A 13,768-nucleotide genomic window follows, 5' to 3' on the forward strand; every position below is an offset into this window, starting at 1 on the left:
ACAGAAACTGGCTTCCAACGCAAAACTAAGTCAAACATCACGCGACTTAACGTTCTCGCACCTGCTAATTTCGGTTTATAAACGTCAACTTAACACACTTATCAATTCATCTGTTCCCGTGGTCGAGATGGTTAGGTGGCAGGGTTTTTTTCCATTTCCTTTCCACCACCGTGTCAAAGATTCGGGGTTCAAGCCTACCTTTCTACTAAAACTTTTTTTTTTTCTTTTACACCTCCAAACACCCGGCCAACGTTTTTTTCTTTTTTTTTTATAAACAGGGCTGTTTTGATCTACCCCCCCCCCAAACACCCGGACAACGCTGGGTACCCCCCCCGTCTATATATATATAAAAGGCAAATGCGGCGCGCGCATTTTTTTGTATAACTTTATTCGCCGACGGTCCCCGGGGGGGGGGGGGGTGTTACTATCGCTTCGAACAGTTTATATAGCCCCTACATCATAATATGTACGATTTACGAACGTGCATTGTGTCTAGATTTATTTACTTCGAATTTTACAAAATTATTGCTATTTCAGCCGTCTTGTGTTTGTTCAGCTTTTTTGTATAAAACCGAAACTAATTCAAAGCTAAAGCAGTTCCTGGCAATCGCACCAGGGAACATCCAGAAGCAATCAGCTTTGATCAATGTGGGGCCAAACTCCTTATATCAGACAATTGCTATTCAATCTGGACAATGGGGAGCTGGTTTTCCTCTCCCCAACATCTTGGGGAAACAACCAGCCAAAGTTGGGTAAACAAACCCAAAAGCTGTCCTGCAGTAAAAGTTAACTCTGCTATTATAATGAGGTCAAATAGAAGTAACAGAGTTAACTTTCTGTTTTTATTACTTTTAAATAAATTCAAACGTGTTTCAGTTGCTCTTTGTTGGCCGAACGGGTAACGTGTCAGGTTTTTTGCACACTTTCTTTTCCACCTTCGCCTCAAGGCTTCGGGTTCGATCCTAACTACTTACTTGTTTTTTTAAGCCTCAATACAAACACATGGCAACGATTTTTTTTAAGAAGTTTTAACATTGTTTTTTTTTTAATTTAAACAGGGTTCTTACTTCGCTTAATCTTTTGTTTTGCTTCCCCCCACCCCACTCCGCCCAACAACACACACTTCTAAACACCCAGATATAGTCTATATATATAAAAGCTAAAATGTGTGTGTGTATCTATGTGTGTGTGTTTGTATGTCTCACAGAAACTTTCTTCATCCTCACCGGTTCGCTTTTTTACAGGGAAGGGTGGAAAAAAATCGTATCTTCATGACAAGATGACTTCTACGCATACGCAAATGACGTTGGAATTGAATTAATTTAAATATTAAAAAAAAAAAAAATTTTGTCTTGTTTTTTTCAAGAGGAGCAAATTTGAGAAGAGAAAGAAATGGGAGGTAGTAATTAGAGGAAGTGATGGTAGCAAAAGAATAACTCCAAAGTTCTGCCAAAATGCAAGGGATGTAAAATTCAGTTTGAGCCAATACACTGACTGAAAGATGTTACACATTTTGAAGTTCAAACCTGAATAACAAGGAGAGATATCACTTGTATGCAGTGCTGAGAGATGCACTATTAATAATTTGTTTACCTTGTTGATTCAACTGAGAAAGATCAATGAACTGTATAGAGAACTAAATGTGATGCATAACAGACATTTGAACAAAACCTTGTTTAATATTAAACAAGGTTTTGTGATAGCCAAAGATTACTTTATGAAAAGTTCAGTAACTCTGAGTAATTGCCCATTCCTAAAGTATCATGTACACATATTTCTCTTCCAAATATCATTTATAAAACTCACTATCTGTCTGTATCCATTTTCTCAAATTGTATCTCTTCTGAGACAGAAGGTCGCAAAACAACACTAGGCAGCTCAAATGATTGCATTTTTTATGGGCCATTTTTTTCGGGGGGGGGGGGATCTTTACTTAGTTAAAATAGTTGCTAAGGATCAAAATCGATAGAAATTAGAACTTGGTTGGCGTAAGTATCTTAATAATGGCGGCTGTTGCATGTTAATTGACCTGGCACACCTAATCATGAAAATCATGAGCTATGCACTAGATTGGATTAAATCCTTCCTACTCAACAGACAGGAACGAGTGGTACTGAATGAATCCAAATCTTTTTGGGTAGATGTGACCAGTGGGATTCCTCATGGCTCAGTCTTGGGACCACTTCGGTTTGTGATTTTCACAAACGATATTACAGAGGCTGTTAACTGTGGTATTAAAAATTTATGCAGACGACAAATTTACACCAAGATTGACTCAATCACAGACTCCCAGCAATTTCAGCAAAATATTGTCAATCTATTGCAGTGGCAGTCAATTTTCCACCCACACAAATGGTGTATATTACATAGCGGCAATAAATGGGAGGATCTGTATAAGTACATGATGGTCATAACTTCTTTAGAAACCGCAGTGGTAGAAAAAGATCTAGGAGCGTTTGTGCATGTCCACAAAAGCCTTTTTTTGTTGGAGTTTTGTGTCAGTTAGATTCCGGGAGAAGTTTCCTTATACTTCCTATATTGTAATATCTCAGATTTGCAAATGGACATTGTCTCTATCTTTTTTTTTTTTGATTGAGTTTTAAAAAATTCCTTTGTTTCGAGTATTTGTTTGTTTTTCTTGTATAAATAAAGCGAAACTAATCGAAGCAAACACAAACGCCTCGTGGCCTTCCAGGCCGGGATGTCTTGAAATCAATTAGGTTTGATCAATGTGGAAGAAACCTTTCATATCAGACAATTGCTATTTATTTGGATACTGCCAGAGTTCCCCCTTTTTGGGGGGAGCTGATTTTCCCAAACATCGTGAGGAAACAAATAAATAAAACAGCAGAAAGTGGGAAACTTAACTGGCCTCCAGCCAGATTTAAAAAGCAACGTTCATTTCTGTGCATGCAAGTTAAGATTTAAAATTTCACTGCTTTTAAGAAATAGACTTTAAGATGTAGGAATGCTTTTAAAACAGATACTGCTGAAATTCTAAAGCTTACTTACTTTGAATTTTATCAGAAAATAACTGTCATTATCATAGTTATTATTAATAAGGAAGAAACTGTAAGAAAAACAGAAAATGACATAGAAAAAGGAATAAAGAAAGGCAAAAAAAGAGGAAACAAGATTAAAAGAGGAAAAAATGTAGAAAGGAAGCACGAATAATAAAATTAAATAGAGAGCTGAAAAATCGGGGAAAAATCACAGTAAATAAATTCAAGTAAAAAAGGGGAAAAATTAAAATAAGAAAAGAAAGAGAAATCACATTGTCCAAATGTCTTGAGTAAGAAAGGAGAGAATAAAAAAAAACAAAAAATACAAAAAGATCAAAGAAAAAATAAAATAAAATAAAATCCGGTTCAAGTTAGAAATAAATTAAAACAACAAAAATATAGGATTGAGTATTGTGTGAAAGATAAACAAACTTTAAAAAAAACAAAAAAAAAAACAAATATAATACAAAAACAAACGATAGCAAAAATCACGTTTTACACCTCAGAAACAAATTGGAAGAGGAAAATAAAAAATTGCTTGCAAAAATAGACAAAAAAGGAAAAATAAAAATCTTCTTTTTCAATTTTTTTCTCTTGAATATACAAATGAGTTGAAAAAGCTATTTGGTGATTTTCTTATGATTTGGCTGAGAGAAAAAGAGGATAGCAATATGAGACCTAATAGGAAGAGAAGGTTTTTTTTCTAGTGTGTGTAAAAGAGAGAGAACTCTGCCGGTTCAAGCCATTCATGAAATATGCATTCAATTAGTCATGTTGATAACATTTGAAGAGAGGTGAAAAAATGAAAGTAATTCTGACGGGAATGGATCTGATGCATGTGAGAATTATTCAGGATTTTATAAGATTCAAATAAGAAATTATTCTTGCAGAAGAAAAATTAGTAATGATTTTGTAATTTGCTTTTCTGTTTTTTCATGATATTCGGTCAACTTATCTGATTACAACTTATTTAAGGAAGTGTTCAATTTTGAGATTTTGAAAATCAAAAGTGTAAATGTGTGTCTCACATAAGATATCTCACAAGGTCTAGATTAATCATAAATTGGTTGTTGTACTGCTAAATTAAAATTTGATATTTTGCATTTTTAGGGGATAAAACAACATAATTAATTATTAATTAATCAATTAATTATTCATGCATAAAATTATATCAACTTTATTCACTTAATAGAACAATTAAAAGTAAAAAGTTAATAAGAAAAAATTTGGAAGAATTCAAATGGTCCATTCTATTTCAATATATCCAAAAAAGCCTTTATCTTGAACTCTTCTGGACAACTTTGAATTTTCTTTTAAATTCAAAAGTTCTTGAACTATTTCAGGTTCCAAGTTTGCTAAATCTTGAAACCACAGTGGATAAATTGTGTCAATGAATTCCTCACTTTTCTCAAAATCTTTCTTCAGGCCTTCCAGATGTTCAGTATTCAGGCTTGAGTTGATACTATAAATTTTTAAACAATGATAGAGTTTGCTTGTCAAGTTGTGTTTTTCAGTATTTCAATTTATTTATAAAACCTTTAATCTTTTATAAGCAAATGACACGGTTAGATTTCCTCCCTTGGAGTTGCAAATTTACAAAGTTAAACATTTTCCGAGCTTTTGCCATTTGTTTTTGAGCAGAATCAGCAGATTCAGATTTGAATTTTAAGAAGTCCAGTACAGCTTGCCAAATGCTAACAAATCTGTCTAAACTGCTACCTTTGGAGAGCTAACTAACTTCTGGATGAAGTAGCAATTTTTAAAAAATTGTTCATCTTCACAAAATTTTTCAAATAATCTGTCATTCAAGGAATCCGTTTTTATGAAATGTATTCCTTATATAGCTGCATCAATGGCTTCCTCCATATTGCCACACAGATTTTTTTTACTGTCAAGTGTTGTCTGTGAATAATACAGTGTACATGCATTATATGAGGAGCAACAGTTTTTATCTGTGTTATAAAGCCTATAATCTTGCCTGTCATGGATGCAGCACGATTTGCACAATCAAAATTAATGGAATAGTTTTGTTATTATTGAAATAATTGTTTACTTCTTCTCCACTTGTTCTCTCTGGCAAACTTTTAAAAACTAGAATTTCTTCTCTGACATCATTCTGATATACAAATTTGACATATGAAAGCAGCAGTGCTTGATTATGAACTGTTGTTTCATCAATTTATATGGAAAAATTTTTCTTTTTGAAGAATTTCTATTAATTTATTTTGGAACATATTCATATATGGCCATTTCATCTTGCATTCTCTTTACTGTTGCTCTTGACTGAGGCATTTTTCAAGCACTGCTGCACCTTCTTTGCCAATAAGGTCTTCAACACAAGCTAGTATAGTAGGCTTAATTAGTTTTTCTCCGTATCCTTGCATTGCACTTTTTTGTAAACTTTCAATTTTAACTCAAAATATTTTTCCTCTACCAACAGATAATGGATGTGTTGTTTTCTGGTGAATCTCTAACTTTGCCTTCTTCATGGAATCATTACTCAACAAAACCACATTCAATACAAATTGATTTATTGCCATAGACTTGTTTGACAAATCCTAATAAAACGAAGTCATCACTGTATTGTCCCACTATTATTTGTTTTTTTGCAGGAGGGCCTTTTTCTGTTATGATTTTCTAAAATAAAAATTGCACAATTAAATTAAGATTAAAAAAATTATAAAATGAAACATTAATAAATAATGTAAATTCTTCAAAATATACTATATATATATATATATATATATATATATATATATATATATATATATATATATATATATATATATATAGATAGATAGATAGATAGATATATAAATAAAATAATACATTTTATTGGACTTTAAATGCTTTAAATTAAAGATATAAAAAAAAATTGTTTTGATAATCAAATCAAGCTGTAAACCACCAAACTTCTTCAGTCGACCACCGGTGGTCCACATGAATCAGGTTGAACATCATTGATCTAGACAAAGAGAATGCTATTTTAACTGTATTTTTTTTTTTTCAATTTTCTTATTAGTTTGTTCAAGCTACGGATGGGGCATCTTACCAGATGCCAAACATTCACTCGTTATCTCATATATTCCAATTGAGAGATCTTTTTAAGATTCTAACTGTTCTTTAAGTGTAATTGCTTGAAACACTTTTGCACTTGGTTCACCGGGTATATTTGCCAGGTATTTTTTAAAATTCTTTTTCATGAGTCCAGTTGTTCCTATAATTACTAGAATGATAGAGATCTTCCTAAGATTCTTGTTTCTTTTTATGTTACATATAGACGTTAGTATTTCATTAGCTTTTCCCTCTCAGCTGTATATGTATGGACTTGTGTGTGAGCAAGTTTGTGAGACTGTGTATAAACTGTTGCTATATTTTGTAGTTCATGGCTGTGACTTGCTTTGTTTGCCAAAAGGCTAGTAGCTAAATGCTCACAGCTATTTTTAGTTTGTCTGCAATGAATCTGTGTTGCCATTAATAACACTGTCTTGTGATTGTCATGTCTTTCACTGGCACCTGTACTTGTGTTATTGTTTATGTAGTCAATGTTGCCAAGTGATTTCTGATTGGTTGAAATATGTAATTAGCAACCAATCAAGATTGAGTATTTTGATAGAATTAACCAATCAGTATTAAATATTTCAACCAATAAACACATTTACAAAGATTGTTTCTATACTGCTATTGTTATGAGTGCTGAAAAAATGGTTTCATTTACTTGTTGTCACAAATTCCTAAACATCTACATTTGCCAGTAAACTATGAAAAAGTTTGCTAAGCTGACTTTTATCTTTTTATGTGATTTATATAAGATTCTGTATTAGCAGAAAATAAAAAGTTCAAACAAAAATTTTATTATAGTTTAAAAATTCAGTCAATTATCAAAGTTGGTTTTTATGTCATCCCTTCCAAGCCAGTCAGTTGAGGATGATCGTCGACCTCGGAACCCTTTCACTCTAATTACGGCAGCCTGAAAACAACTCAACTCTGGTGGTTTACAACTATTTTCGTCCTTCCAGTGACCACTGCCAGTGATAATTCTTAGCCGTCTAAAGTTGCTGGTATGGGAAAGTGACAGAATTATCGGTTGATCATCTAAATATATACTCCGAACCTGTCGTTGTGTACCCTCCTAACAATGAACATCGACGATAAGAGAGCCGTGGATTTCAGTGTGGTGAAAAGAAAATTAAAACAATTCCACACACAAATAAACAATGAATCTAAGTTTATTCGCAATGGTAATGTTCTTATAGCGTTTCAGAGTCTTGAAGGTAGCCGGTGTGTAGCTATTCTGAGAATATGCACAAAAACGGCGGCTTGTAACTTCGACAGTACCCAGAAGTAATCGGTCACTCCCGGTGGCTAGCCAAAAGTTACTTCTAGTTGTTTTGAGGAATGTTCTGAGTTGAAATAAGGCTGTCGGTAGTTGAAGAAATGTGTTAGTTGAAGCCCACTCTGCTAGATCTTAACACGGAGCTGATCAAGTATCGATCTCATCAAACTAATTTTTGGGTTGCTGTTGTCGAGTATATACACACATTCGTGCCTGCCCTTTGGATGTCACGAGTATATCTTCCTTTGTTTAAAAAAAACTTGCCCGTCATTTGATCTCTCGAACTTTCTTTTCCAAAACTAAACAACCACTTCACTTCAAGACTCTGATCTTTACAAACAATAAATATTTGGGTACATGGTTTTTTTTATTATTATTAACCACAGAGAGTCATAGGATGCCCACATTTTTTTTTTGGTTATTTTTCTTCAACGGGATATCGACCCCATACCCGTACTTGGTTACATTTAGTAAAAGTAAGAGATTTGATGAAATACATCCTTAATTATTGAAATTCTTATCAAATGAAGGTTTTATCGATGCAATAATGAAATTGTTTTTGTTTTAAAGGAAATACACAGACTATTAACAGATTGTATATATTTCAAAAACAGCAATTATAATAAACTACATAAAATGGTTTCATACATTTATGAAGTAATTACAGATCAGTTTTTCTAACATGTATTTTGTGTAATGTTTTTGAAACAAATAAAAACCAAATAATTTTACAAAGGACAATTTAAATTGCAATGAACATCATTTCATCCATGTCTAACATTCTGAAGTATTAATATTATAATATTATAAATGAATATGAGATATTTGAAATTTCGCAAGACATTTGATATGCTTACGAATAAATATTTAATGGCGGGAGGGGGAGGAATATGTATATTATATATTTTAATTTTAGCAAGACATTCAATACATTATTACATTATCATTTATTTGTGAAATAAAAAATTTTTTTTTTCATTTCTAATAAAACATAAATTTGGATTTGTCAAAAAACATTCTTATCTTGGTTATTACATTTACAACAAAAATTCCCAAACACAAAAAAGTAAAGTAAAAAGTTTTTTTTAGAAAATTATGAAAGTAAAAAAGGATAACAATTATTCTGAATCACCTAAAAGTAGATTCAGTAGTTGAACCTTTGTTATTTTTATAAATGACTGAAAATGATATAAAGTCAGAAATAAACTAATGTTAAAAGAGGAATAACATAGATGGATCTAAATATGGTGTCATATTATGAAAATACTATCTTTAAAAAAAAGGGGGGGGCACGGTCCTTAAACTGCAGTGCGCCTCCCGAGGGGGGGGGTCATCTCAAACACACAAAAGGGAATAAATCCGAGAAAGTAGAATCTCCACTCCCGTTGTGCCTACTCTCCTGCCAGATCTGGAATCTCCCCAGCACCGAAAAATGAAGCTCGTTTGTAGTTTCCAGCTTCACGCGCACACAAGATTTTGCGAGAACGCATGTAATAAAATGCTGGCCACCATCTTTGTTTTTCCTTTTCTCGGCCTGAACTCACTCGCTGCACACCCACAGTAAGACTTCTGTTTTTCTTAGCTTCTGACCACATATTAAAAAGAAACTTAAAAATAAAAATTTGTCATAGAAAACTAAACTACTACATATTGGAGCAAAGTTGAATTAAACAGAAATCAAAAAAGTAAATGAAAACTAATTTAGGAAATGGTTTTGAACCATATTTTCGTCATTGTATAAAGGGCAAATGAGATAATTGGATAAATTATTCAAAGGGGTTTAAATTCTTTTTTTTTTTTTTTTGATATATCAAGAGTATTGTATTTAGATTTAGTTTCAATCTTGAGACATGGAAATTGGAATTTAATATTGAGATTGGAAGGCATAAGAGTGAAAGAAAAAAAAATTAGTTATAATTAAGAAGACTGTGAGATGATTTAATTGAAACTTTTGAAATAATTAATGGCATTTTTAAGTATGGTAGACATTTGTGACTATTTCTTGATCTAGATTATTATCAAGGCAGGTTTCAAAAGATTTTGTTTCTCTTGATAGAGTTATATATTTTTGGAATAAATCGCCACATTGAATTTAGAAGAGCATGAGACATTTTAAAATGGAAATAAATCAATTCAAACATGATAATAAAAAGGAATTAAGATGATATTTTGAGGAAATATTGGATGAAATATCCAACAGTATTTAACCTATACATTAATATTAATAATGAAAATGGTCTTTGCAATGATTAATAAATGGTTGAATAGGGTTGAATTAAGGGAGATGTTTAAATAAACATAAAAATACATATAATAAATGTTAGCCATTTGAATTAAAACTAATATCAAATGAGAAGTGTCTTGACAATGTTTATTGTGAAGTCCTCAAAGAAAAAGAAATCTAATTCTAACAATAGAGATGTTCATTCCTTTCATGATGTCTCATAATTTTATTTGGATTTGATACATGCTCTGAGCAGTGCCATTCATGCCTTGCTATATTGTTATTGTTGTCAATGCTGGTATCTGCATTGGGATGGATTCAGGACTATGAACAACATAGAAAAAGTTAAAATATTAATTTATTCGATCACTGCTTAGTGATTTGCATCATATGTCATCGATTTCCATATGAAACGAATACAACACTATTTTATTTACTCTTCTAGAAATAAGAGGGTATTTTTAATTATAAAAAAATATATTGTACAAATATAAATGTGAAAATAAATAGGTGGCAGGTGCTACTGAAGTTGCACAGATGGACCATCACTGATTGATATGATTTCTTGATTAAATTTAGCCAGTCTATGTATTTTGAACACATTCTACAACTAAACAACTTCTAAAATCCTGTATACTAACATTGTATTCTGTTCACTTATAATTACATTGTAACAAGCATTGTTGCAGGTCTGAAGATAATACGAAGGCATGAAAAAAGAAAACAGCACTTAGCCGCAATCCTGACAGAAAATATTGTCATTAGGTACTGTACTTTTCTCTTGACAATTAAATCAACCCAATTGTTTGCTGATAAAACCGGATCAATAATTCCACCTGATATTAGGGTCAGTACAATTATGACTTCAATCTTTCTTCTTCTTCATAACAATGTAGTAGTAGTATAAATATTCTGATCTTGATAAATTAATCCGGCAGAAAGGATAACATGTATGGAACCATTTTCTTCTTTTTTCCTTTGGCAGGAATTTATTGAGAAGGATGCTGGTTTTAGGATTCCTACATTCAAGATATGACGGCAACAAAGTGACGATTTGGAAACTGCATGCTCACTTAGCAATCTGATGATCAATGAAAAATAAAAACAAAAGCATTCAGAGAGCATAGAGCTTCACTAAGACCTATGACTATTCATTGTTATTCCTTGTTAATTAAAAAAAAAACGTAACTAATAATAATTCATTTTAATTTTGTTATATTTACACCTCTAGGCATGTGTATTCTTATTTGTGCTGTAGACATTGTAACAAAGTATCCAGGGTGAGTTGAAAAAGACAACTGATAGTATACTTTCTTCTATTTCCCAGTTGATAACAAATCCAGTATACTTTTGCTTAGGCCTCTTGACATATTATTTTACCAATACTGTAGGTATGAGTAGTAAAAGAAAAATAAGAAAAATAAATGAAATAATTTTTTTTATTTATTTTTTTAATGATATTTTAGCAATTAATTATATAGATTTTCAACTAACTTTTTCCAAAAGGTGCAACAAAATGTACATCCAAAGGTTATTTTAGATTCAATTTAACTTAAAGTTTTATATTTTACTTTGTAAAGTTTATAAAAGTGCACTTTGAAAATTGATAAATTTCAAATTAAATCTGTATCTTAATTTCTAAAGTTTATATATAAAAAAACATTTTGTTTAACCATTTTCATGCTTTCCAAGAAATGCTTGTATCTCATTTTTTAAAGATTTTATTTTACTTAATTTTTGAATTTAAATTAAAAAAATAAATATGCTTTTGCATGCCTGTAACAGGCTGAAATTATTTTTTGTTTTAATATTAATATTAATGTATGAAATAATTGTAACTTCCCTAGGACAGGTAATTTACAGAATGTATATAAAATAATTTTACCTTCTTGAGACAGGTAATTTACAACACATATTTAAAATATGTTTACCTACCTTCGGACGGGTAATTTATATACATGAAACAATTTAACATACTCTCGGCAGGTATTGTACAACGTATATGAAATAATTTCTCTTCCCACCAAGGCATAATTTTAAGAAAATTAAAATCATTTTTAGAAGATGGACCATTAGGATTTCCAAATTAATACATAAATATATTGTGTTGGTTAATGATTTTGCAACCCTTGCTACATTGTAAATTTCAACATTGCTGCGTTTCTTTCCTTACTCACTATTGGCACTATTACAGTAAGAAAAATGATGTCATTTTTGGAAGATATCTCAGCAGGATTTTAAAATTAATGCATTGATACAGTTAAGTGATTAGACAACCCTTGCTTCATTATCAAATTCCATATTACTCTGTTTCATTTTTTCCCCACTACCGGCAACAAAACTTTTTGGAAAAAAGACGTCATATTCAGAAGATTACTCAGCAAGTTTTACAAACAAATAAATAAATATGTTGAGAAGCTTAGTGATTAGGCAACACTTGCTTCACTACAAAATTCCACATTACTGCGTTCTTTCCCTCCCTACTAAAGACACCATCATTTTAAATGAAATGATATCATAGCATAGCAGGTTTTCCAAAGAATTACATAAATGCATTGACACGAATGATGATTAGGCAACTTTTACTTTACCACAATTTCCAGTATTAATGTAGTTCTCCCCATCCTTACAACAACCACCAACAACACATTAGTAAGAGAAACGATGTCATTTCTGGAATATGATTCCATAGTTATTCCATATTTTTGAAATATGATATTGTGGGAGATTGCATAATGACACCAAAATGGACATTACTTGCTCCAGCCCCACCCCAAAAGTGAAGGTTTGTAAATTCACAGAGAACTCCAGAGCACGTTAAAAAGTAACATAATCATGTGTCTTTCTACTCATCACTACAACTGTGACGTCATTCCCAGAAGTTAACATTGAAAATTCAGAAAAATATTGTTAACCACCTACAGAAATTGATGTTTTGTCTGGGCTGATTATTTCATTACAAATACACCAACCAATTAATTCACATTTCATCATTTTTCATAGTTCTTGGATATGTTACTAATTTCGACAATCATTTTTGATACTTGTAACCCACATTATCCCCTCTTCCTTACTAAAAAAAATAAGTTTGATATAATGTCCGGGCCGATTATTAAATTTCAAATGCACCAATCAATTAATATTTCATCATTTTTCATAATTCTTGGATATGTTACTAATTTCACAATCATTTTTCATTATTTTAACCCACATTATCGGCCTCACCCCATACTAAAATAATACCTTTGATATATTGCCTAGGCTGATTATTTCATTACAAACACACCAATCGATTAATTTACAGTTCATCATTTTTCATAATTCTTGGATATGTTACTAATTTCGACAATCATTTTTGATATTTGTAATATTCAGTATCGCTTCCCCACTTACTAAAATAGTAACTTTAATATAGTGTCTGGGCCGATTATTTCATTCCAAACAGACCAATTAATTAACTCACATTTCATTTTTCATAATTCTTGGATATATTACTAATTTCGACAATCATTTTTTATAATTTTAACACACATTATCGCTCCCCCCCTTACAAGAATAATAACTTTGATATATTGTCTAGGCTGATTATTTAATTTTAAATGCACCTATCAATTAACTCCCATTTCAATGCTTTTCATAATTCTTGGATATGTTACTAATTTCGACATCATTTTTTGGAATTGTAACCAACATTATCCCCTCCCACCTTACTAAAAAAAATAACTTTGATATACTGTCTGGGTCGATTGTTTCATTACAAACAGATCAATCAATTAACTCACATTTCATCATTTTTCATAATTCTTGGATATATTACTAATTTCGACAATCATTTTTCATAATTGTAACCCACATTATCGCCGCTCCCCTTACAAAAATAATAACTTTGATATATTGTCTGGTTTGATTATTTAATTTCAAACGCACCAATTAATTACCTCATATTTCATCATTTTTCATAATTCTTGTATATGTTACTAATTTCAACAATAATTTTTCATTATTTTAACCCACATTATGGGCCCCGACTTACGGAAATAATAACTTTGATATACTGTCTGGGCTTATTATTTCATTACAAACAAACCACTCGATTAATTTACATTTAATCATTTTTCATAATTCTTGGATATGTTATTAATTTCGACAATCATTTTTCATAATTGTAACCCACATTATCCCCTCCCACTTTACTTACTGGTGCAG

General features: G+C 31.3%; 1 protein-coding gene across 1 annotated transcript in view; it reads right to left on the bottom strand.

Annotated features, from left to right (window-relative positions):
• The window catches only part of LOC145293160 (uncharacterized), a 276,947-nt gene that overhangs the window by 105,639 nt on the left and 157,540 nt on the right, over positions 1-13,768 (bottom strand). The window lies entirely within an intron of this gene.

This window comes from Euprymna scolopes, chromosome 14 (genome assembly GCF_053919585.1).
Source record: "Euprymna scolopes isolate OS-2025 chromosome 14, ASM5391958v1, whole genome shotgun sequence".
Classification (NCBI taxonomy): Eukaryota; Metazoa; Mollusca; class Cephalopoda; order Sepiida; family Sepiolidae; genus Euprymna; species Euprymna scolopes.